This window comes from Lemur catta, chromosome 5 (genome assembly GCF_020740605.2).
Source record: "Lemur catta isolate mLemCat1 chromosome 5, mLemCat1.pri, whole genome shotgun sequence".
Taxonomy (NCBI): Eukaryota; Metazoa; Chordata; class Mammalia; order Primates; family Lemuridae; genus Lemur; species Lemur catta.
In genome coordinates this window covers 19,393,752-19,421,042 of record NC_059132.1, presented here as the reverse complement: position 1 = coordinate 19,421,042, position 27,291 = coordinate 19,393,752, and positions in this window count along the sequence as shown.

Genomic DNA, 27,291 nt, shown 5'->3' with positions numbered 1-27,291 from the left:
ACAGTTACCTCAGACACATAAATATCAATGTAAGAAACATGAAATAATAAGGAAACACAGCAACTCCAAATGACCACAATAATTCTGCAGTTACAGACCCCAAAGAAAAGGAAATCTATGAAATCTAGGAATGCAGTCATACACATTTAGTGGAATCCTTATTAAGTGGTACATCTAAATGTGCCAGATTATAACACTAAATAGTGAAAAAATAAGCCAATTAACCTTGATTTTTCTCAACATGGTATCTAATAATGTAGATTTTTCCTCACAAAATCAACATTTATTTTGGAAAATTGTTTGCTACAAACTAAGTCATGAAAAATTGAGTTTTCACTCAGACAGGAAAAATCAGTTATATGTGCACACTCAATAACAGGTTATTCATGATGAATGTATTGAGTATAACTATCCTGTTTAATTTCCTCATCATCTATATGAACCAGTTTTTATTCTTCCCATTCTACAGACTCACTCATTCAATATGAACTGATTGAGTGCCGCCTATACACGAGGCACTCATCTAGATGTGGGGAATATAAAATAAAACCAACCAAAATCCTTACCCTCATGTTGTTTGGCTTTCAGTGGAAACTATGGCTCAGAGAAATTAAATAATATGTCCACAGTCACATACTTTGTAAGTCCTGTAACAAAATACCAAGTCTATATGACATCAAAAGTTGTGCTTTTAACTATAATACATCCAAGACTCTGAAAGTCAATAAATCTCTGATTTATCCTACCTCCCTGATGACAAGATATCTGTTTCTATTGCTAATCAAAATCAAAGATATGCATCCATTTCTTTTCTCTCCTACATAAAATCATCTGTGGATTGCTTTTGACTTTGGTCGACCCAAATAGGACTGGTGTAATACGGTGGCACCGAGGAAAAGTAGTGATATAATTTAAACACCAATCCAGAAATATATGAAGAGTAAGTAGCTTTAAGAGCTATATAATAGTGTGCCCTAAGATTTAAAAGAGAGAGAGAGGGAGATTGAGAAAGAGAGAGAGGCCAGGCATGGTGGTCACGCCTGTAATCCTAGCACTCTGGGAGGCCGAAGCGAGTGGATCTCTTTGAGGTCAGGAGTTCGAGACCAGCCTGAGCAAGAGCGAGACCCTGTCTCTACTAATAATAGAGAGAAATTATCTGGCCAACTAAAAATATATATAGAAAAAATTAGCCGGGTATGGTGGCACATGCCTGTAGTCCCAGCTACTCGGAAGGCTGAGACAGGAGGATCGTTTAAGCCCAGGAGTTTGAGGTTGCTGTGAGCTAGGCTGACGCCAGGGCACTGACTCTAGCCCAGGCAACAGAGCGAGACTCTGTCTCAAAAAAAAAAAATGAGAGAGAAAAAATAATAAACTAAACAGATAATCAAATTGTATGCTTCACAGCAATATAATAAGATATTACTTCTTTGGAAAAATTAACATAATATAAACAGTTCATGGTATCTAGTTGTTTTCAGACATTCATGAATATATTAACTTTCAGGAAAGAGCTTATAAAACTACATAAAATTTTGTATTTTTTTCCTTCTTATAAACCACCTATTATCTTAAATGTCTTTTAAGATGAAGAATCAGCTAAATATGGTATTGTGCTTATTCTTATGTTTAATTCCAAAGCAAACATTACATATAACAAGCATTCTGGTGATAAATTCTTAGTTGAAAGAGCATTCTTTTGGCATTATGCAAGTTGTTTATAATCTTCAATTCAATGAACATGCTGGGTTGCACTATTTCATGTAAAGAGAATAATAGATTATAAGCTTAACTATTACCATTTCATATTTTATGGTCTCCCCAGCATACTCAGAGGCTCATTTTTCAGCATGACCTCCAGTGAGTACATACAAGTAAACAGAATCTTAAATTTGCTTAGAAAATAAAAGCAAGATATTTTGAATTAAATCTTATTCTGCCAGAGTGGTTAGAGATGGAAATGTGACAAGCTCTCAAGTGAACATGAAGAAGCATCATGGAATGATCATTATCCCTACCCCATCTCCTTGAGCTCACAGTGTGTAACTGCCTCTGAACATGTTTAGTTGCTTACAGGTGACAGCAACTCCACATTGATTAGAGACTGGAAAAAGAAAACAAAAATTGCACTCACTCAAATTTAACTCAAGTTACAAAAGGGAAAAAGTATGTTTTCTTTGTTTTTATTAGAAGCTTATAAATTCTCTAAATATCAGATGTACATTCTTTATGTCTACACAGTGTCATACATCCCAGTAAAAAGTTACAAATAAAAATCTGATTAGATATGTGGTTGTTACGGAGGCAAAGTAGAAAAATTGTAGATTGGAGTTTGTCACTTCCTTGCAGAGATTTATTCAGGTACTGAATAAATCAGCTTTGGCAAATAAAAAAACGATTATTTTTATTATAAGGGAATTGTGAGTTTCAACTTCCACTTCTAGCCATGGTAAAGTAACTGATACTAAATTAGATGTCTTGCTTTCAAAAAATAAAAGTATAAAATTAGACAAAATATATGAAAAAACTTATTGGAGAACAGATAGCACATTCTGTTATATCTGACAGAAGGTGAAGAAGAGGTCAGCTCCATGATTGCCTCAGCTTTCTACAGGCATTGCCTTCCAGAACTGGGGTAAGGAACAGAAAAGGCCAGTCAGAATTGAGCCCAGTGGTCTTCCTAAACTGGAGAGAGAGAATCAGCTAGAATTTGTGGCTCATAGTATCAAAAAGAAGAGATCTGTTCAGGGAAGAAATTCCTAAAATCTACATAGGTATCCCCTTGAGTCTTTGGCTGAATATAAAGACACAAATGTAAGAAAGATACTCTATGTGGCTGGGCAAAGAACAACAATGAAAGAGCCAGTATTGGGGAAAGGGAACAAGTACCAGAGCACTGTGGGCTGGACTACCAGAGCTTGCACGGGGCTGGGAGACCTTAACGTCTGACCACATAAAATAAAGAAAGCTCATTGGACACCCTAGGCATTTGGTAGAGGCTCAGAAAAAAAAATAACTTTGAAGTAGAACTAATTTAGCATTAGAGTAAATATTACTCTGTCCCCATGCTAACAAAGCTGAAAAATAAGTCTTGAAAGAATAAAGCTTATGCTTATGTAAATCAACAGCCTGACAGAACAAAACTCAAACCTCCATTAAGGAATGTAACAAAAGCCAAGCAAGTAACAAAATAGCTTTCAATCCAAAATTATAAGAAGCAGAAAAATTAAGCCCATACTAGAATGAAAATCAACCCAAAGAAGCAGATCCAAAAATGATAACAACGATGGAATTAGTGAACAAGAACCTTAAAACAGCTATTACAGTATATTAAAGTATTTAAAAGAATTCATAAACATAGTGGGAGGTATACAAATAAGGATGTCAATAGACAAATGATGGAAACTAAATAAAGAAATAGAACTGGTAATTATAATTCTCACCAGAGTAATTCCAGGTCCAGATGACTCCCCTGGTTAATTTCATGAAATATTTAAGGGAAAAAAATAATACCAATTCTACATAAATTCTATCATAAAGTAGAATAATATGGATTACATCTCAATTAATTTTATAATGGTGATATATGTTATCAAAACCAACAAAAACAGTACAAAAAAAAGTAGAGACAAATGTCACTTATGAACACAGATACAAAAGTATTTAATACAATTCTGTCAAATATATCTAGCAAATAGATGAGGACATATATCACATACGTGCATAAAATAATAATATATCATGCACTGATGGTTATTTAAAGAAAGAAGTGTTAGTTAACCTATGAAATTCAATCAATGTAAGACACCATAGTAACAAAATAAGATAGGAAAATACTAAAATAATCTCCATAGATGCAGAAAAAAACATTTGACATATGTTAATGCCACTTTTTGATAAATATTTTTGCTAATTAGGAATAGAAGATGACTTCTACAAACTGAGAAGGGCATTTATAAAAAAACTTACAATTAACACTGTGCTTAATGGTATAACATTAGATGCTTTTCACATAAGATAATGAGCAAGTCAAGGGTTTCTTATATCATTTCTGTTCAACATTTTGTTAGTAGCCTTAGCTAGTGCAATAATGAAAGAAAAATAAATAGAAGATATAAATAACAAGGAAAAAAAGTAAAATTATTCACAGACAGCATGACCATATGTGTAAAAACCCTTCAGTATCAACAAAACAACCAATGGAACTAATACGTTCATTTAGCAAGGTTCTAGGATATAGAGTCAATAGACAAAAATTGACTACAATTCTATATAAAAAGCAGGAAACAAAATTGCTTGATATGCACAAAGTATAGGTATCAAAAGAAATATATTATCAAACATCTACTTATGACAAGTTAAAACTATTGGCATTCAAATTTTTCCAAACTGAATTACCATTTATGTTTTATAAAATTCCTTTGATATCTCAAAATTTCTCAAAATCACACTTCAACACAGTGGCACAGAAAAGACATCCATTTCAACACTTCATGTAATAGTACTAATACATGTATGTAATAATCTTTATATAAATCCAGAGATAGCATTTGTAATTGTGTACTTTGACATTTAAAACCCTCAAATGGGGGTATTAAAAACAACTATATCAAAAATGACTTGGAATATATTTTTGTATTAGGAAAAAGGATATAATTTTTGTAAAATAATCTTCATTCTTTCAAAATCAAAAATCATGAGTATGAATTTTAAGATGAGAATCAAAGTTCAATATCAGCATTGAGAAAAAACTGGAAGACAGATGGCTATGCTGCACGTTTTGTAATCACAAATAAAAATATTGCAATTATTAGTGTTTCTGATCATTTGTACATGATTCATCCTATAAATGACCACACTTAATGACAGCGTACTATATGTTTGTGATGTCTATCTGACTACTTAAAACGAGAACCTAAAATCTATGAAAATTCACTATTTGATTTGAAAAAATTCAAATCACCTAAAATCTGTCACCAGAAAACATGTGACTGAGGAAAAAAGATCTTTATAAATATCAATGCTTCTAAAAATTACATTAAAGACAGAGGAAAAATATATGCACCTTGAATTATTTCATAGTATGCAACAATTAAGTGATTATATTATCCAAACCATCTTGCATGTATTATTGTATACAACATAGACATCAAGTTAAGAGAGAAATCATTTCAAATTTGCTTATAAAAAGTAAAATAAAAATTTTTTGAACATAGTTAATTTTTCTAACTTCTCAAAATTCAGTATACTTTACCTTCAGTGAAATGTGCAGATCTTAAACTTATAACTCCATGAGTTTTGATAACTGCATATGCTTATATCACCCATACCTCTATCATGATGCAGAACATTTCCACCACCCTGGAATGATCTGTCATACCACTTATCAGTCAGTTTCTAACCCTGTTCAACTTAGAGGCAATCACTGCCATAACTTCTATCACCTGTTTTTAAAATTCATGCAACTATGCATACAGTATGCATAACTTGTGTTACTTCCTTCACCAAAGACATTGGAAAAGGCACTTCACTTGTCTAGCCTTCAGTATCTCTGCTCTATATTATGTTCAACATTATAGACTATTATGACCACAGTCACACTGTTCTTTGAATCAGTTAGTGAGTGTCCACTGTGAAGATTGGTATATAATTATTAATTAAATATTGTAAAAGACAAATCGTGCTGATCAGACAAGCAAGATTTTATTCAAGACTGCTACACCAGTAGAGAGAAAATACTACAATAAGGGAGAAAGATTGAACTATTTTCCACTGGAACAAAAGGCAGGAGGATTTTTAAAAGCCGTGGTGAGCTAATGGAAAACTATTGAATAGCGTTAACAAGATGTGGGTCAATGTGTTTAGGGCATCCATGTTTCCTGATTAGTGCTGATGAAAGTTAGGCTTCTATTCTCCTGCAGAGATGGAAGAACAAGGGTCTTATCTTTCTTTATGACTATGTGGCTCCCAGATCTTTGAGAAAGACATTTCTGAATTGTAGAAGATTTACTTCTCAAAGGGTCAAAGAATTCATGATCGCAAGTTTTCTAACATAAATGCTCTAAGAAAAGGGGGGACTGGAGCCCATAGTCAAGATGTCTACCTGAAGTTTAGTCAAGCTGTGGGTAATGTTAAGACCATCTTGGTCAATATCAAAAATGCTAATTACAGATATTTTTCTTAACATGGCTTTAGCTTCTTTGATTCTAAGTGAGACATTCACAGAGAGGGTATTCCTCATTACATTTACTTCATGCCAATCTCTACCATAATGATATCTTCTTACTCCTATTATAGACTGTTAGACTTTGTGTAGTACCTTTTTTCTTCCTTCTTAGTGTGGTGCACAGTGGTTGTTCCATGTATATGTGATGATTGGACAAATAGACTAATTAAATAATTTAGAATAAAAGAATGAATGAATACCATTCGATGGATGCATTCATTGGTTAAAATTGTAAGGGCAATGCATCAAAATTGTAGGTGGTGACTTTAGATGTGCCAGGTAAAAGTTTGGAAACTCTTTGAAAGTACTTTTTCAAACTGGGTTTGCTTACACATTTGGGGACTGCAGAGGTGCCAACATTCTGTAATTTTTTTAATATTAATTTTACTGGTCAGGAAGGAAAATTTTTTTTTTTCAGTAAAAGCCCACAAATATAAAACATTTTAATAGCAAAAATTTTAGTTTCCAAAACCAGAGGACCCTGTTAGGGATCTAAGACTTAATCTCTTCAAAGATTGTGTGTGTGTGTGTGTGTGTGTGTGTGTGTGTGTGAGAGAGAGAGAGAGAGAAAGAGAGAGAGAGAGAGAGAGAGTATAACTCAAGTTTGAGGGAAAACTTCAGATCTATTTATAAATTACAAAACCAAAATACTTAAAGTGCAATTTCTTAAAGTGCATTTTACCTCCTTTTTAGAAACACTCATTACACTTATTATTATTTGGTCAGTGTTTTTTTTTTCCAGACTGGAATATAAGCTCCTAGAACTCAAGATCTTTTCTGACTTACTCTTTTATAATAAAATAGTGCCTGAAACATAGTAGAAACTTAATAATTATTTGTTGAGTAATGGAGTAGACAATAATAAAAATATTAAATAGTTTCCAACCCAAGTTAAGCAAAATAAACCCTCTCATGTTTAAGAAGAAGGTATATTTTCCTGCCTTTCTCTGCGTTTCAAATGCATCTCAGAAAATTTTCAAACTCTCTATTTTCTAACTGGTGCTTTCTAATAGGTTCATTGTTTTGCTAAATCTTCCAGGTCAAGTCAGAATTTAATTCTGCATTTGAATCTTAATGGGTATAGGGGTTCTCTGATTTCAGGTAGGGTTAATCTAGCACCTTGGCAACTTTTTGTGTTGCAGCCATTAGTGATATATTTAAAATATATGTCTTTAGAATAGGACATTGGATTTCAGGGATATAAGGTTTAATTATTCATCCAAAGATAGAAAATGATTTGATCAAGAGCTCAAGTCATTTTCTATTCATTCCTTTTCTGTCTGTTGGAAAACTCTGTTGTGAGGACAGTTCTCTTCAAACCTTCTGTATTATGACAAAAAGACTTATTTAATTATTTATTTTTGCTTCAATAAAGGAAAGGTTTGTGTTTTCATCAATCAATAACAGTTTGTAAAAGATAGCCACTAGTTATTTTAGAGAGACCTTCTATTTTAATTACACATGTCTGTATGTGTGGTTTGGGGGTTTGTGAGGTCCTCTAAATGCCCAGCTGAGCCCAGACATTTGGATTAATAATGCATAACTTCTCGGCTGAAATATTTAACTAGTTGACTGATTAGTTAATTGTTATTGCACACTTTAATTACCCTTCTTATTTTTTGAAGAAATAGATAATTTTATTTCTATTTCTAAAATAAATACTTTTGTTTACACTTTCATTGGTTACATATGCACATTGAATCCATTGTGGCATACAGGACGTGTATGTTTATATATACGTACCAAAGAATTTCTCCATTTAAGTATAAAAAGTAACAGAAAAGAACTCAGTTAAAATGCATCTACTTAACACTGAAATGTCATAATAAAGAGTGAAAATAAGTTTGATTGGAACTTTAAATGCAAAAAATAAAATTAAGGATAGTGAAATACTTTTATATATTTAAAAATAGATTATAAATAATTCTTAGACAATTGGTAAAGAAGTGCTAACTTTTACTATAGACCTTTTTACCAAATTGAATGAAAGAAATATATTACTTTATCTACTTTTCATTTGACTTTTGCAGCAAGATCATAATAAGACTCATGACTATAAAAATATTCAAGAGGTTCATCCATTTTCTAAGCAGTCTCTATGAACATTTTGATATCTAAATAATTTCCTCCTAAAACATACCGTTATCAGTTTTTTTCTTCAAGTAAAACTTTATTTTCTGGTCATTATTTGCATTTATCAAATATTTATCAAATAATCATTATGCGTCTGATCCTCTTAAAGGTGCTTTACACACATTATCTTACTTTATCCTCACAGCATCACTATTTAATAGGAACTATCATTTTCCCATTTTACAGATCAAAAACTGAAGAACAAAAAGAATAAGTTTCCTATCCAAACCATCAGAGTTAGTACATGGTAGAGCATGAATACCAACCCAAACAGCCTCAAAAATTCATACGCATGAGGCATCAACTTCCAAAATAAGCTTGTCCCATAAACATTAAAATTGTATTTGAGACATGTTCACCTTCAACATATTTGTGGAATCACTTAGGATTCTTTACCCCTTTTTTTATACCTGTAGTATTCTTTTTCATTGACTCTTACATTGTGTGAGAAGGGATGTTTGAGTGGATGCTAATTTTATAGTCAGTTTACTAACAGATATCTACATCTTATGACAATTTTTGTGGGCTTTTTTGTACTTTGTAAATATGAGGAGTCTAACAAGTATTACTCAGTAGCAAGTTCCTACTGCAGCCTTAAATGAACACATGTATCTATGTTGGGATATTCATACATTGGCCAATAGGGAAACAGGAAAAAGGCACAGAGGAAGCTTGTATCTAAGCATTCTGACCTCCAGCACTATTTGCTGACCTAGTAAAAAAATCCAGAGAGAGAGAACCCTATCTCTCCCTTCTTATTGTCCGCCTCACAGTGTATACTCTACCCCACATTAAATATTTAAGAACAACAACAACAAAAAGATTCCAGAACAAAAGAGTAAGATCCGACTTGTTGGTTTGTTGATTATTTTGAATTTGAGTAGAAAAAATTCTTTTTTCAGAGAAAATTCTTTGTAGGAAGTTATCTTTTAAGTCTCTCACTATTAAAGAAAATGGGGCAAAATTGAACCTTTAAAATTTATGCCATTCATTTGTTAAATCCTAAAGTTTTAACATTGATTTTTCTAGTATCAGTTTTCATTCAATTCTCAAACCTTCAGACAATCTGGGTTTATCTGTAAGTCTACGGGGTCTACCTCCCCTGAGTTATTGACAACTGTTAAGTGTGCAAAATAGGAAACACATGATTTACCCAGAAGTGTTCATATTTCTTCAATTTAAATTCTGGACACTTTCACAGTTAATGTTGAATGTCAGGAAATATTCTGTATAACTTTTAATTTTTCCCTCTAATTGTCAATTATCACTTTACCAGATATTGTGATCTGTAGAAACATCAAGATCAAAGTGAACGCTAATCCTGAAAAGTGAGGTAGCTTTTTATTTTTTACCATGGGCCAGGTGCATCTGTGTTTTGATCTTCGCTGATTTATAAAACTGCTCTAATCCTGCCAGTGATTCACTTTCTCTATTTCTTTTCCAAAGGCAAGAAGGCTTTATGTTGTTTTCTTTAAATCTCAACTGCTGACTTTCAATTCTCTAGGAGAACAAATCTTATTTCAAAAAATATATATATTCCGAAAAATTGAGTGAAGAACTTTTTCAAATTATAAGATTGTCACTACCAAGTTATCTATCTATAGTGTCCTTATTTTTCTTTTCCTGCCCAGACTAAATGAGAAATAAAGTCTTTTTTTTTTTTTTTTGGTGTGCAAATAACACTTCTTAGTGAATTTTAGACATTTTTGGCTATATTGCTCTTTGCCAGAAGTAAACAGCCACTGGTAAAACTCTTTATTAATTTTACAGTTTTGAAATTGTAAATAGACATTGTTATGATCAAGCACAGCAATGCTTCTTGTACCTCTCACCAAGGAAGACCATGCATAAGACCAATGGAGGGTGATCTCTCTTGCACCTACATGATTTAGCACTTTATTACATTATCTTGTCCTTTAATTGTTCATATTTTCTAATTCCCCATTTTCTAGTAATGTCATAAATTCTTTTAAGCTAGGAATTGTGGCAACCTATTGTTCTAACTCCCCATTTTCTCCTCTGCCTATAATCATAGTACATAATGCTTCCACTTCAAATTCAATAACATTTATTGTTTAATAATTCATGTCTAAATCTATATGATTTTTAAAAGTAACTTCCTTGCATACAAACAGAATGGGTGAACTTCATAAATCTACTTATGTCACCTTTAGCAAAAATTGTGAAAATACTTTTATTAGTTCAGATTCTTTACCCATTTCCCATTTTTATGTGCTTAAAATACGTCATTTCCCTCCTACAATAATACTTAATTTTACTTTGATCCTTCCTAACAGATAATATTCAATAATGACAAATTAAGTCAGTAAAAATAAAGTGATTAACTTATATAAGATTGGCAACTGAAATAAGAGGGTTTTAGTAAGATAAATCTAAGTGTTTTCTGAAAATGTAAACTTTTAGTGTTATAGCATGACTAAGAAAATTATAGAATTTTATCAGGTACATATGCATCATTTTATGAGTTGGCAGTATAGGGAGCCTGGATTCCAGGACCACAGACACATTTCAGACCCTTGATATTGCATTCATCCCTATATGCTTCTGCATTTTCAGGAAGAAATATATTTACCACGGGTCCTTCGATCCTTCTCTGAATTTAAGTTTTCTTATCACACAAAGGCAGCATTTTAATCCATGAAAGTCTGAGTGCCATCTATAGCCGATGGTATTTTGAGAAACTCCCCATGGAATACTTCTCTTTAGAAAGCTCTCTGCATCATGCTTATTAAGTTATATCACACCCAACAAGATTTCCTTGTAAATCTCCTCGGAGAACCCACCGAGAGTCTAAATAGAGAGAACCACTGATTAATTGGAAAACTCAATTAATCAGCATTGTTTTCTTTTTCTTCTCGAGCTGCAGTTGAAGGATAAAGAATTTAATAGCGATAACAATAGCAACAACAAAAGAATTATATCATAAGTGAGTAAAATGTTTTCCTCAATGTGACTAGGATCAGTCAAGATTAATTCTGATCTCTGGTGAACCAATTTTTAGCCCTGAGGCCGCTCATGAATCATGGGAAAAATAAATTAGGTTTCCTGCAATGTACTTTCCAAGGTATACATGGTCTAACACATTTATGAAATATTTCAACCACTAGTAGGAGGAAAGAAAAAAAAATTTCATGACATTCAATGAACAGAAAACTTTATTTTGTAAGACTGTACTATTGTTTAACTGCTTTACTTGGTCAAACTATATAATCATTGTCTTTAATATCTTTTGAAATATCTGGCCAGCTCTCAGCATTCCCTGGCTCTGAAAACTTTGGCATCTACTCACAAGGATGGGGCCCTACGTGCCTGAATCTTTTGGTGTAGCTGAATGAGTCAGGAGTGGACTCTTAGTTCAAGCTGGATAATCAGCCTCTCTCTCCATCTAGTCAGTCTGCATGTGGCTGGAACCAAGGACACATGTTACCAGGAGCTGTGTGGATACTGTGTGCAGAGAAAATCAGAGGAAGGCAGTCTGCCAGATGGACACACATGAGCCAAGAAGAACCTATGTGATGCCAGAGAGCAGCAGTCTCAATGGCTAATGGTTCATTTCCCGATTCTAGGCTTTCCTGACTCTACATTTGACTCTTGGGTATCAAAGTGTATCACATGTACCTTGATCCTTGAATATGTTCAGCCAGTGCTACTAAACCCCAAATACTTGCACCCAGAAAAATCTCAACTCATACACTTAGTAGCACTGAAATCTTTTCCATCTGTATTTCTTGCATTCCTAGAAACTATTTTTCTTATAATAGGGTAATATTATAACTATTATTAGGATATGCTTCCTATGCAAAGTCATCTCCTTGTATTATCAGATTCTCACTACGTTGAAGAAGGTACTATTATTATACCCCTTGACAAATGTGGAAACTGAGGCACAAAGAAGTTGAGGATACTGCAAGAGTAGTCATGATGAAATGGGGCTTTGGTTTCAAGCAGTCTAGTCCAGAGACCATATTCATTAACTCCAACTCAGTTTTGCAAATAAAATAATAGTGATGAAATTTATATCCAATATTTGGAATTTGGGCTAAAAAATTTGTGTAAACTTTTGTGAAAATACATGCATGTGTATGTGTGCACATGTGCATGTGTGCATGTGTGTGTTTACCCTTATATACATGGAACACTCATCTTACCGTGTTAAGGTGTCAGTTGCATGTGAAAAAATTTACATGTGAAACTATTTGGAAAAGATTCACATACCTTTGCTTCTTGTTGTTTCCTTAGAATGTCTTCAGTTATTAATATTACATTTCTGGTAAAATATGAGACATGGTGCAACGGCCAAAATCAGGCCATCAGTGCCTGCTATTGATTCCCATGCTCGCACAGACCTCTGAACTGAATCCCCAATTTGCACTGCTGCCTTCTGTAAGCAGTCATCACCTTTGTATAATCTCTCCACTCTGAGCTCTATCCAGGCAGACCTAGTGAGACAGGGTGAATTTAAAAGGCCACCATAAACTGAGCCACGAATTACCAACAGATCCAGTGGTTCAAGAATAATTTCCTCTTCAGCTTGAAATGTAAGTATGGCTCACTGAGAAGCCGTATTACCTCCTGGTTCCAAGGAAGGCCTGTCAAAGCAGAACTCACAGAGTGTAAAGTTTTTAAAGTGCATTTGTTATAGCTTGCTAGTCTGACTATTAAAGTGAAACACTACACACCGTTAAACCTTCAAACTAGCACTGCAAAAATACTTATCAAAAATACAGCCTCTGGGAGATTTGTTTACTCTAGAAATATGCTGTCTTTGCAGTTACTTTTTCCTTAATGAGAAGGCAGTGCAGGATTTGTCTTTTACATTGGAGGGCAAAGAGCCAAATAAAGGGAATTGCCCTTAAAGTGACATGGCAATACCCAATTCCTAGGCAGGGCTCAGAAATCTCTCTGAGAACACTTTACATTCTGAAATAAAGTTCCACATTTGAAAACCATTTGTTTTGCCTCAAAATTTTGCATTCAGCAAGTTACTGATATATAACATGACAGTTGAAATGTGAGCCTGAAAATAAGCCCCTCCACCAAAGAAGTATTGTTTTCCTTAAAACAAGAAGCTATTTATTCCTTTGCATTTGGGATAATCTAAAATTATCAGGAGCTTAGGGAATGATAATGAGTGGAATCGGTACTATTTTCAAGCACTGTAAAAGTTTCCTGTAAAACTTTAGAGGCAGAGCTGTCTCCAGTTACTGGGGAATTCTGCCTCTGTTTGTGAACCCGTACATGCATTCTGTTCTTTGGCTCGCTCCTTGAGTGTGGCATTTGCTTGGGGAATGTGTGACCTGCCTTGTCAAACAATACAGGATAGAGTAAAGGTGGAGAAAAAAAATAAATAAGTAAACCTTCAGAGGCATTTTCTTGCTTTTCCCATTTAATTTTTCATTTGGGTTACAAATGGCATCTCAGACAGAAGGAAGCCTCCTGGGTTTGTCAGGATCCTCCGCTGGCCTAATCGCGAGCATGACACATGTAGAAGAGAGGCACTGAGAGAATTAGTGATTGCATCAAGCAGGAGGGAAGAATGATCAATTATTCACCACATGCCACCAAACACAAGAAGCATGACCACTGCTTGTCTCTCGCCTCCTCTCCTCTGTGCACACAAACAAAGCTCTTCCCGCAGCCTACATGCCATTCAGAGAAATACTCCCTCCAAGCAATTCTCCTTTGCACCAATCCATTTACATCTGGGTTTTTAACCGGACAACCATAATGGAGGAAGTAAGTTAATGAATGCCCTCTTAGTTTGCTTTCGTCATTCTCTTCTCTCCATTTATTAAAACCGAAAAGAAAAAAAGAAGACTCAGATAAGTGACCTTGAGAATACATTTATTATATTAATATAAAATCCACCTAGGAAATGCCTGTAACATCCTGAAAGTAATTCAAAGCATTTGATAGTTTTCTTCAGATTTTCTGTGTTTAAAAGAGACACTTTTCTGCATGGAAAGACACTAGAAATTATTGTGACATTAAAGAACATTCCTGTCACTTGTTTTATTTACATATTTAGGTAGGAGTCATTTCATCAGTAGAGAGGTGTTCTCGAGTAAGGGAATAGGGACAAGTAGGCAATTTTTCAGTGGTAATCATTATTTTGTAACCCATCTCTGTCGTTTATGAAGCATGTCATTTGAGCAGGTCACTTAAACTTGTGATGTCCAAGATCTCTTTATCTTCTGGTAATACATACTTCACAGGGTTGTTAGAAGAATTAAATGAGACGGCATTTGAAAAAACATTCGATCGATGTTACTTGCCATCTACGCATTTATGGCTGTTGCTAAAATGTTCTGCATATTTGCTGGTTATTAAAATTTACAATGGACACCAGCAGAGGTCAACACATGTGTACTTGCTTCCTGTCAGATTGTAATATTCTCTACATTGCTTCTGCTTCTGAAAGAAGCAATTATGGATTCTTTCAAAATATCTTCACTTTACTGAGGTCCATATTTATTATGTAGATTTATCACTTACTGAGATTCAATATGTGCCAGGAACTATACTAAGCTATCTTTGGCTTATATGATCTCTTTGCATCCTCACAATAATCCTCCGAAAAACGTATCATAACTTCCATTTTACAGATGAATAAATTGAGACTCAGAGATGTTAAGTATCCTTAATCCCATAAAGTCAAGTCAATAACTCTAATAATATGTCTCAAATCTTTAACGTACACACAAATGACCTGGGGGATCTTGTTAAGATGCAGATTCTGACTTGGGAGATCTGGGATGAGGCCAGGGAGTCTGCAATTCTAACAAGCTCCCTTGTGGTGCCAATGCTGCTGGTTCCCATACCATGCTTGATGTAGCAAGCAAGACTCTAATACGCCATGTCATACAACTTTCAATCTAGGTAATGAAGCTCAGTAAATATTGATTAAGTAAAAAATGAAACACTAGTAGAAAGATGGAGAAAGAAAAATGTAAAGAAAAAGGACATCTGCTTTGCTCTGGTGGAATTTTCTGGAATTAGTGACTGTTTTCTTGGGCCCATGTCATGGTATTTGACTCTGTGATAAACAACCTTTGACATATACATGTGTTTCCTTTCACTGAGGCAGTTTTCTCAGCCCCACTGAGTCCCAAGCCACATTTGATGTACAGGAGACTGACCACTGAGTAGAAGAGGGGACATTGTCTTTGCCAACTGGCTACTTTCCAGGTCCTTCTCTCACTTGTCATGTCTCTATCTTCCTGTCTGAGTACCAACACTACAAGTCACCCTGGCCTCAGATGAGAAACAAGGAGAGTGCATTTTTGATTAAAATAATATTAGCCTAGCATTAAGGAAGGAGAAAAATGGGATGAGGAAAAAGAAGGAAGGGAGAGAAGAAAGGAGAAAAAACAATAGCAGAGGAGAGAAAGGAAGATAAACACAAAGACCACAGACCATAGAGTTGTTGAGGCCTCAAAATGCAGGGGCACAAGACAAAAAAAATCTTCGGAGCTAATCTGCCACCTGCTTTCATCCTGAAAATGATGTGTGTCATCTATCCCTGTCTGACATAGTCCAGGGACACTTTTTACCTTTGATCCATGTTTGTCATGTGACTTCACTTCCAAAACATTTGTTCTCAGTCCCCCTCCCTGGAAAAAATAGTAAAGAGTCAGCACCAGACATTAGTGAGGACCTAATATGTGCCAGGCACTGCGGTGAACAAGAGGGAATTGGGGTCCTGACTTCATGAAGCTGAGAGCCTGTTGGGGAAGACAGGGGTTCAGCCAAATGCAACTATGCATGGAGACTCCACCTATCTAACAGGCCCTAAGATAATAGCTTCTAGCCTACAAATCCCAAAGTTCCCTTTTCAGAATGTCACGTATATGTCTTTGGTACCAGGCCACTAATTGTTCTTTATAACTGCAGTTCAACTAATAGAAAAAAAAAAATAATGACTTTTCATCATTGTGTTGAAGTAGGTATGCAGAGGTATGTGTGTGTTATTTTTTGAACATTTTACAATATTATATTATATATTTCATATCACTGTGGTTAATATAGATTCCGATTCCCCATATGAATATCACTATGCTTACTAGTGGACACATCCAAGCCAAATAAAGCCAGTAGGAGTGTGTGTGTATGTGTGTGTGTGTGTGTGTGTGTGTCTGTGTGATAATACAAGCCACCTAAGTAAAGCAAACTATGTTTGTTTTTTCTCTTTCATTCTAAATAGTGAAGATCATGTGGGCTGGAGGGATATAAATCCATGCTCATATAAATATATAAATACATATTCATGGCTTCATCCAGTCAACCCTCAGGGAGCAAAAGAAAGTGCAGGCCTCATACTTATGGAGTTTGCATCATAGTAGGAGAGACAGAGAATAATACGAATAATGCAGGTAAGTATGCACACAAAACACGAACATGTTATGAAATAGAGTTATCTCACTCTGAAGCATATAACAAAGGAATCTGAACTAAGGCAGCTTTTGGAGAAGGTGGATTTTTAAGGAGGCTTTCCCTGGGGGTTACTTTAAAACATGACTCAGGACAAGCTGCAAATTGGAGCAAGCTTGTTGGGGAAAGGCACATGACATGTTCTAGAAACTCAGCTGCCAGTGTCTGGAGGACAGAGACCATAGTAGAGGAGCAGGCAGAGGCCATGCGTCATATGTGGTCCCTCGGGTGGATAGGATGGGAATAACCATATAACAAAGCAAAACATAGTATTTATTGGGTTCAGCCCTCATCACAATATTTTACGTATGTGGGGAAGTGATGAAATACAGATACTGTGGAACACAGTTACCATTTCTTTTGTCTCAGCCTCTTTGTCCTGAGATTCCTTACTGAGTTAGCACATGTCCATGTGTTTATGTGCCCAGGCCAAAGTGGCCTTCTCTTGATCCTGACTTTGCAAAGAGGTAGTTAGCAATTTCCTACATGCTTCTGTGCAATGGCAGAAACTGGGATAAAGGAGACAGAAAATCACCTTCCATTGGACTTGCATTATTATCTCTGTAAAATAAAAATGGTATTTTATGTAGAATTCTAAGTGTTGTCCATAGGGACTGGGATGGAGCAACATATTTTACCTGGGCCATTGAAAATGCTTGTACAAGCTGTGCAGGGACCAACCTGAGTGACAAATCTGCTAAACAACCAATGAGCACCATCATCCTTGCCTCAGACTTGTCCACCCTCATTCTCCTAACTGATTCCCCAGGGTTTTCCAGGGATTTAAAGCTCACGTAGGCCCTCAGTCCCACCATCTCATATAAATAGATTTCTGGTTAAGTCATTAGCCTGAACACATCTCCAACACCAGTGCCTCTCCTGTGATGTGTATTCACTGCTCAGCTTTCAGAGTCTAAGAATGTGTGCTATGACTTAAGTCCTAAATAAATTAAAACAGGAACTTATTTAGCATATTTAATACTTTAAAGAATATCAGTGACTCAAAATGCCCAATGTCTTTACTGTAATTTATGAATGTGGACATTGGGATGAGTTTAGAAATGAAAGGTCCAGGAATTGGGCTTGTATTCCTGTTGCTTCAATGATCAAGCATGTGAGCTTAGGAAAACCACTAAATCTGTGGGCTTCAACATCCTTTTTGCTTTTTTTAAAAAAGTGCAGATACTGCTACATTCATTCATTCATTTGATTTATTCATTCATTGATTTGATATCTCTTCATGCCTATTATGCATAAGGTAATAGAAGCCCCAGGGACACAAGGGTGAGACAAAGACACTTGGGTTCTACATTTGTGGAAATTATAGTCTTTAGTACAGAGTTGTTCTGAGAATCAACTAAGCTAATAACTGCAAAAGAACTTTGAAAAGGACAAATATTATACATGTATTAATTTTATTCATCACCCTGATGCTTAAGAAATTTGGAAAAATTTCAGGACAATGATGCTAACATGAATAAAACATGCAGAAATAAATTTTACAAGAAAGGATAGACCCAGGTCGTATATTTTATAGTCTAGTCCACCAATGCAGTGAAATTTCTAAGACAAGTTGAAATGGAATGATCAGAGAGTTTTCTTAGAGGAGCTGAAACTTGAGTTGGCCCCTTGCCAGATGACTTTCCATAGAGGATTAGCAGTGCCACTGTGCTTTCTTGGTCCTGAGAATGTTTCATGAATAAGAATGTCCATGGTAAATCGGTATATCGTGTTGACATATTTAACACATTATCATTGTCGTAATAACCATGCAACTGGATTTAATTACTTCTCTTCTAACAGCATGGTTTTGAAGCAGATTAGAGACTTCACTGTTTCTTAAAACTAAATGGAAAAGAAACTGATGCCTTTACAGAAAAAATAGAAAGGTGACTTGCTTCCTCTACTGAAAATGCAGCAGATACCCTGTTGTTTCCTCTAACTCTGTTGAATTATAGTATGATCAGTGGGACTGATATTGAGCTCAATACCATTTTTTGAAGCTGGTAATTCTTTGTGGATATAATCTGTTCCTTACGTATTACTTTAAGTAATATTTTGCAAAGGAACCTCATACTCTACCAGGGAACTTGGCCATATCAACAATTATGAAATAACAAAATAAAATAAAATAACTTGTGAAAATGGTGACGAAATGCTTCAATATTCATTGAAATAAAAAGCAGTGGTATATTTCATTTAAAAATGTGTAAGACACAAAAAACACCTCCAACTGGGTTTCTCAATATTTCGTTCTTCTCCAAGTGGGCTCTTTAATATAAGATATTAAATTTAAAGTAAATATGGATGTGCCTCAGAAGCCAAAAGCTTTTGAAGAGAAATGTGAAAAATATATGTTAGGGGTTTATATGATAGAGCAGTTTTTATTTAAAACCTTTTTTGTATAACTATGGTAGTTACAAAAATCTAACTATCTATTAAGTTTATTTTGTTTCCGTATTTAACCCCAATTACCCTGTGCAGGGGAATTCTTTTAAAATTTAATTCCCCCTCTCCTTTTTTTTTTCCTCTGCTTCTGCAAGCCTTTTCCCCCTCATGTAAATTGCAGCAGGTGCACAAAATTGAAGACATCACAATTAAATGTAATCAAATATTTTAGGCACTAATGAACAGCTCCAGGAAAACAAGTCAAAAGAAAAAAAAAAAGCCTTTAAGTGAGTGGATTTTCAAACACCCAAGGCACCATAGGACCAATTAAGAGAGTCAGATACCAGGACACATACTGACATTAATTATCTTTGAGTTCAGGGAAATAAAAAATAAAAGCAACAATTATCATAATAAATCTCCACACAGTGCTTGTAAGTTGTGCTAATCTACAACACACCTGGGTTTCAGATATTTAAGGCGAATACTCAATCAGTTGGTAACGACCTCACAGAGGAGCTCATGGGACATTTTTTCCTTCCTGTGATCTGCCAATCAGATAGAGGGGCTAAAATGATGTCCAACAGCTATGTCTGTTTTATTTCGCATCACTCACATGAGTTGCAGACAGAGACACTGCATAATTTATTCAATAAAGTAAGTTACAAAGCCAGTATTCTCTTTAGGGGATGTTTATTCAAAAAGAAGGAAAAGTCAAGAATAGATATTCAAGGTAAAAGTTTGAATTGTTGGAGTCCCAAAGTCCCAGGATGTCTCTGTAAATTTATTCTCCCTGAAGCCAGAAAGAATCTTACTAAAGAGAACAAATATTTCAGTTTGGGAATATGGGTTTTCATTTTAAAAAATGCACAGGAGGGGTCAGAGAAAGAAAGTTAAGTGCTATAAGCAAAGAGAAATAGAAAAAAACGTGTTATTAAAATTGATCTAAATGCTATTGATAATTTGAAATGAGCATAATATGTTAACAAAAAGGAGGATATTTAAAAGTCAGAAGGTTGCTAGGTTTCTTCAATCAGGGGGAAAATTAACATAAATATTAATTGTTGCAAAGAACTATACAAGTGTTTTTATGTTGAATGCCCTCAATGGGATCCTGGTAGAAGTGTAAATTTATCTTCCTAAATTGTTGATTAATAGTTTAATATATTAATATTTTTCAGTGGACTCCTAGTGGTATTAAATAAAAAAGAAAACAAATATATGTTCTTTAATCTTCTTGTCCCCTCTCTTACCCTCAGGATCACTCTCTTCTTAAGAAAAGATACACTTAATTTTTATACGATTTTCAAATTCTTTTAACTAATTTCAATATTTGGGGTCATGATGTTTATCCCCCAAATATAACTTTGATTTATTTTCTCTCCTAATCAGTTGAGAATTACGACAATGTGCGTGGCAATTTCTTAAGCATTAGAAGATACATGACATTAGATGGTATGTGACATTTGTATGTATTCTTATTTGTACAATTTTTGAATATTTTATAATGTACTACAAACAGAAGAACATATATAAAAAATATTTTTGTTTCTTAGATCCACAATTTTATAGACTAAAAAATGTTGTAAAAGATAGGAAAAAAGTAAACAAATGCTTTTATTATTATGCTATACTTGACACAGATTAAAAGTGCTTCTCATCTGAACATTGGAGAAAACAAAGTGGCAGTTTTTTACTTACTGTTTATTAATGCACTAATCCCAATACATGATGGACATTCATGTTTAAATTAGGTACTTTGCAGCAACATTTTGATTTCTTGTAAATTATATGTCTTCAGATTGAATGCCAACGCTTGGTGGAAAACCGAATTATTTTTACTGTACATCTTCACATACCTATATAAACTATGTCATGGTCAAATGTTAGCCCACCATTTTAAAAAATAAGTTAATATTTTAGAAATGTAGCTTTGGCTTCTGAAAAAGCTTAGTGCTTTATCAAATCTAGAAAACATAAGAAATTTTTGACACATTTTATTACATCAAAATTTAAAATGTATTTATACCAAAAAGCAGGATTAAAAAAAAAGTGTAAGATATTAAAAAATGGAAAAAAAATGCAACACTTATACAGAAAAATGTTAAAAACTCTTTGCTAGTAACCTTAGTAAATAAAAGTTCTTATAAACCAGTTCAAAAATGCTGGGAGCTTCCTCTCTCAGCTCTTCCAGTGAGGGCAGACGGTGCATTTCCGCACCCACAAACCACATGGGGCTCATTTTAAGCATGGCTGGTTTAAAAATAAATAAAAAATAGGAAAATAGAATTTCGAATTAAAATATACTGAATAATAAAACTTTAAATTAGGATGAACAAACATATAAAATGCCGCTAACATGCACATTTTAAGTGTATTCAGTACATAAGTGTGAAAACAATGACATTTTTCAAGTATCAAATTTATAAAAAATAAATCAATAATATATAGTCACCATTGTAATAAATAATAAATTGGTAAATAGAAAATATCTTTATTTAAAGGTTTTTATTTATAATATCTTTTATTAATTAGAATTTTCAAAATTAGAATCAGTGCCTATGTTATCATTTGAGATGGAGCAAATAATGTTGCATCTATAAGCAGATTATATTAACCATTGAAAATCAGAATTTTAAATTTATTGACATGAAAGATTTCTGTAACATATATTTGAGTAAAAGTAACAAATATTTAAATGTTATATAGTATTACCCCATTAATTATTGAATATATTTATTCAGATTATACATATATGTACACTGTATAAATGAATCAAATATATATATTATACATAATAAACTGGTATGATAAAAGTTGTTATATTTGGAAACTGGGCTTAAAGGCACTATTCTCTGCCTATATTTCTGTATTTTTCAAATGATTTACATTATTTTATAATCAGAAAGCTATTCAGAGAAGGAATTATTGACATTTTTACATTTATTCAGATTTTTTACCATATTCATATTATTAGAGATTTGTCTGTTTTATTTTATTTTTATTATAATTAATATTGTAATTAATAGTTACATGCACAATTATTTTTCTTAATTTTACAATAGTGTTTTAGAAGAGAGATTCTGAAATAGAATGGGCCAAGAAAAGCAATCTTTTGGGATTCTTTATAATAACCGAGAAATTACTTTTCCAAAATACACTAGTAGCCTGTTTACGTGACCTAACTGCAAAGAGGGTAGCAAAGCATTCATCTGTGCTACCCTTCTAACTTCAGGAGAAAGGCCACCATTTTACTATTTCCAATGCATTTTATATACCAAAGAGAACATAGGATAAGGACCGAATACTTTAATTCAGCTCCACCGTTGAGCAAAATTAATAATCTAGGAACAACTTAGTTGTTCCCAAATGTTTGGCCTGTAATAAAAAATATCACAGGTCACTTCTAAATTAAACTTCTCTGGTTTAAAACAAAATGTATTCTAGTTTTTGCTCCCTTCTTTCCCCCAAACTGGCAGCACACGTTTTGTTTTGCTAACAAAAATGTTTTTCTTTTAATTGAGCAAATATTTACATCACCATCAGGAATTTTCACATAAAAGTCCAGATATGTGACTTCTGGGAAATCCAAACTGGACCCACCTTTCTGAAGGTAGCATAACCTGGGACTTTGTGATAGGGCTGAGCACATGCTTTCCATGTAGCCATAGTCCCAGCCGTTCCCTGTTTCTTTGCCTGACAGGAAAAAGAGGTACAGTAGTCCCCCCTTATTGGAAGTTTCATTTTCTGATGTTTCAGTTATTGGCGGCCAACCATGGCCTGAAAATATTGTACTACTACCATTGCGTTTTGGGGCAATCACTAAGCAAAACAAGTGTCATTTGAACACAAGCACTGTGATACTTTGACAGTCAATCTGATAACCAAGATGGCTACCAGGTGACTAAGGGCGGGAGCTTGACAGATGCAGACGCTGCACACAGTTATGATTCACGCATGTCCGGGGCTGGACCGAGCAGGATGGAGGGCGGCTTCTCAGAATGGTTTTCATTTTAAACTTATGAATTGTTTACTTCTGGAATTTTCCATTTATATCACAATGCTACATCATTCACCTCCCTTTATCTCATCACATAGGCATTTTTTCATCTCAGTCATCACAAGAAAAAAGATAAGTACAAGATTTGAGAGAGAAAGAGAAATCATATTACTATAACTTTTCTTACTGTTGCATACTATCACTTATTGTTATAATGGCTCTATTTCTTTGTAGTTATAGTTGTTAATCTTTTACTGTGCCTAATTTGTAAATAAAACTTTTTCATAGGTATATATGCACAGGAAAAAATTAGTGTATATAGGAATTGTTACTATTCACAGTTTCAAGTACCCACTGGTATAGTCTTGGAATGGATTCCCTGAATTTAAGGGGGGACTCCTGTAATTGCCATTTCAATTGTATTTGAACTCTTGTTTTCCTTTGCTGGGAAAATATTTCTTACACTCTTTTTCTTCTCTCATTTACATGCCCTGCAAGTGTTTGCATCCTTGATCTGCTCTTCTCAACCTCCTTCCATTCCGGAACCAAGTAAAAAGAGGATGCATACATTAGACTTCACTTTGCCCTGACATGTTATAATTAAATGCCCAAACCTTCTGATTAGACTTGCTATTTAATCTTTAACTTCAATGCTGTCCTTTGTATACTCATATTCAGTCCTGGAAATTCCTGATGTGGCATTGCCATTTGAGATCTATGTGATTTTCCCTGTAAATGGGTTTTTTTTTTCCCCTTATTAGTCAATATAATTTTTGTTGTTATAATGCCAGAAAGTTTTGAAAGCTTAGTTTATATGCCCCATGTTTGGTACCATTTTCATTATCCATTCCAAGAAATTCATCTAAATTACAATTTTATTAATAAGGCTTTTGCTTTATTAAGGATAAGAAGTTTTTAGAGGCTGATTTATAGTTGAACAAAGCTAAAAGACGGAATAAAATGAAAAACCATATGATAAGCCTTTTTAAAAAAGATCATTCCGTATATTTAATAAAATGCTGCTATAATTTTCTCAATAAATGTAGAAAGAATATTGGGGCATCTCACATCATTAAAGTCACATGTGTCTATTAAGCCTTCTCATTTAATTGAGGTTTAAAACCATGCAGCAATTGTAAATTTTAAGAGCCTGGAAAGGATTTTTTTTTTTTTTAACAATTAACTATGCATCTTCTTTTAAGGGAAAAACCATTAAATACTTTTTTATGACTTTCTACTTTGCTTTTTTGTTTTAATTTTACTCTCCAGTGGGCCACGTCCTACAATCAGTGCTAGGAGGGAAAGAGGGATAAGGATTAAAAAGAAAGGATTAGAGGGAGGTATGTGAAGAAAGGGAGGATGAATGATGTGTTTCCCTTGAATATTTTATTTTCTTAATTGAAAAATATGCTTAGGGCCCAGGGACACCAGCCACTAAATCATTTTTTTCGTATGTATAAAGCAGATCAATGAACCTGTTTGTTTATTCCTAAAACTATTTCCCCTGCTATGTGGAGGAATAACCAAAAACATCTAATTCATTATCCTTCTATAAGAACCTCAGCACAAACGGAAACATATAAGACACCAAGCTCAATACGATCTTTTAAGAAGCCAGAAAGAAAAAAAATGGAGGACTTAGTTTTTTCAAGTAGGAAAAGAGGAACTAAATTTGTAAAGAAAGTTCTTAGGGTATACAAAATCATCAGTAAGTAATTAGCTTATAGGAAATAAGGTACATCTGCCCTGATTTTTTTCTTTTCTTCTCTCTCTCTCTCTCCACCCACCCCCGACAAACAAGCTCCACAATATACATACTCTATTCTCAGAAAGAAATTTTTCTTTCTTTTGTTCTGACGAAAGCTAAGACATTATCTCAGTGGGTTGAGAGGTTTTCCCAACAGATATATTATGACAGTCTGCTGTCAGGCTTACGATTGCAACAATGAGTCTAATAATTTTACAACCAAAAGAAAAACTGCCAAATTTACATCTTATGTCTTCTTATTCTTATATCTTTATACATGTTGTATATACCTTCTCAGATCTTGAATTTCCAGTGAGAATATTTTATTAACAACTTCAGGATTTTATATTTAGATGTCTTGAAAAATACTTGAAATGCATACCTTGATGGATGCATGTATATACATATCTTGACTTTTTATGAAGAGCTCTTTACCTCCTCAACTTTTAAATCCGTTTTTTGCTACCTAGTTGAACAAATTTAATAATGCACTCCAGCTTACTCAAATTCATGTCACTGCTAACACTTGAACAAAAAAATGATGATCCCTAATTTATTAGCCTTAGTTTATAGCTAAAAATAAATTATCCTCTCTATACAATGAGAATATATTAAAAGGAATGATTAGATCCATATCTTTAATTACTTAAAAATAGAATGGCTTTTTTCCTTTTTTTTAACAAAAAGGCATGTCATGAGATAACTTGTATTAAAATTTCTCTTAATGTTTTGATTAAAATCTACACATTGCATTTGACATAAGTGAAATATTTAAAAGATAGATTCAATTTATAAGAAAAACAACTACTGACGTATGGACTTTAGAGGCAAGTTACTAATTTTACCTGCCTTATATTCATCGAATTTTGTAAGAAGCCTCCTTCTGAAATGTCACTCTACTCAATTTGAAAAATATGTATCACTTCATTGTCCTTAAACCTGGAAAGGACTTTGAGGGCATGACTTTTGTGGTGTGCAGATCATATCAGTTCAGAGAATCTTAGTTACAGCTAGATAATTTGTCCAAGTTGCTTCATTCGTTCCGCAAACATTTGCCATTATACTGGTGCTACCACTAAGAAAATGGGCAAAACCCCTGCTCTCATGCAGCTTATGTTTTGCTCCAGGACTCACAATTGAAAAACATAAAAATAATCATTGCATGTTGTGATAACCACCAAGAAATATGGTGCTGTGATTGAGAATGGAAGGAAAGGATTTAAGGTGCAGAGAGGAGGCATCTCTGAGAAAATAATATATAAGCTAAGCTAAGACATGAATACTGAGGAGGAACTAGCCGTAGAAAAAGTCTTCCCTACAGAAGAAACAGAGAGTACAAATGTTCTAGATGGGAAAAAAGTTAGACTATTTTAAGAACTGACAGAAGGCTGATGTGGCTAAAGCCAAGTGGCAAAGGGTGTGCAGTCTTTTGACCATGTTAAGAAGTTTTAATTTTTAGTAATGATTAATACATTTGTATACTATGCAAAAAAAAGATACTAGATGAAGGATGGCAAGAGTGAAGGGATATTAGTCTAGGTTATGTAGTGAGAGAAAAATCATTCACAAAAACCTATTTTAGTTATTGCCAGAGATCTTTATGGTTAGAAATAAACTGTAAAGCTACAAACATAATCCATATTTTTTTTAATTTTGTAAGATTGGCCACACACAATCATATTACTAGATTTTCAGGACACTCAATAAAAGTTCACCTTCAGTGAAAAACCATTGGAAATACGATCAACTCATTTAACCTAAGTAGAAATCTAACGGTGTTTCCCCCCCCCATCATACTGCAATGTGTAAGTTAATTTTACATTTTGGACACTTTAAAAATGCTTTAAAAGGAAATATTTGAAAAATATGTCATCAGGTAGAGCGTAACCTAACAATAATATCTCCATGAAAGAAAAAAATAAAGATTCTACCATAAATTCTATGATAAATTATTTAAAATTCATACATGTCACATAAATCTTGAAAACACTCAGAAATAAACTTCATGCACTTATTGTACAAGGAGTTTTTTCTTTCACTTAAAGAACTGCCTTTTGAATCCATATACTTGATACTAAAGAGCCTTTATAGTATTACTTGCATTTGTTCTTTCACTGAGTAATGAGGATAATTTACTGTCATACTTTGTCACAATGTACTTTTATATCTTCATATGGAGCTGCTTTTGATATTTTTGTTCTTATTAGAGGGCTCTTATAGTATCATTAATCCCTGGAGTTTAATTCTTTCTGTTCATCCAGATGTTATAAAAAATTAAATATACTTTTAGCAATTTATTGAAAATAAACACAATTGTTGCTGCCATTTTCTACAAATATGTAAAGGTAA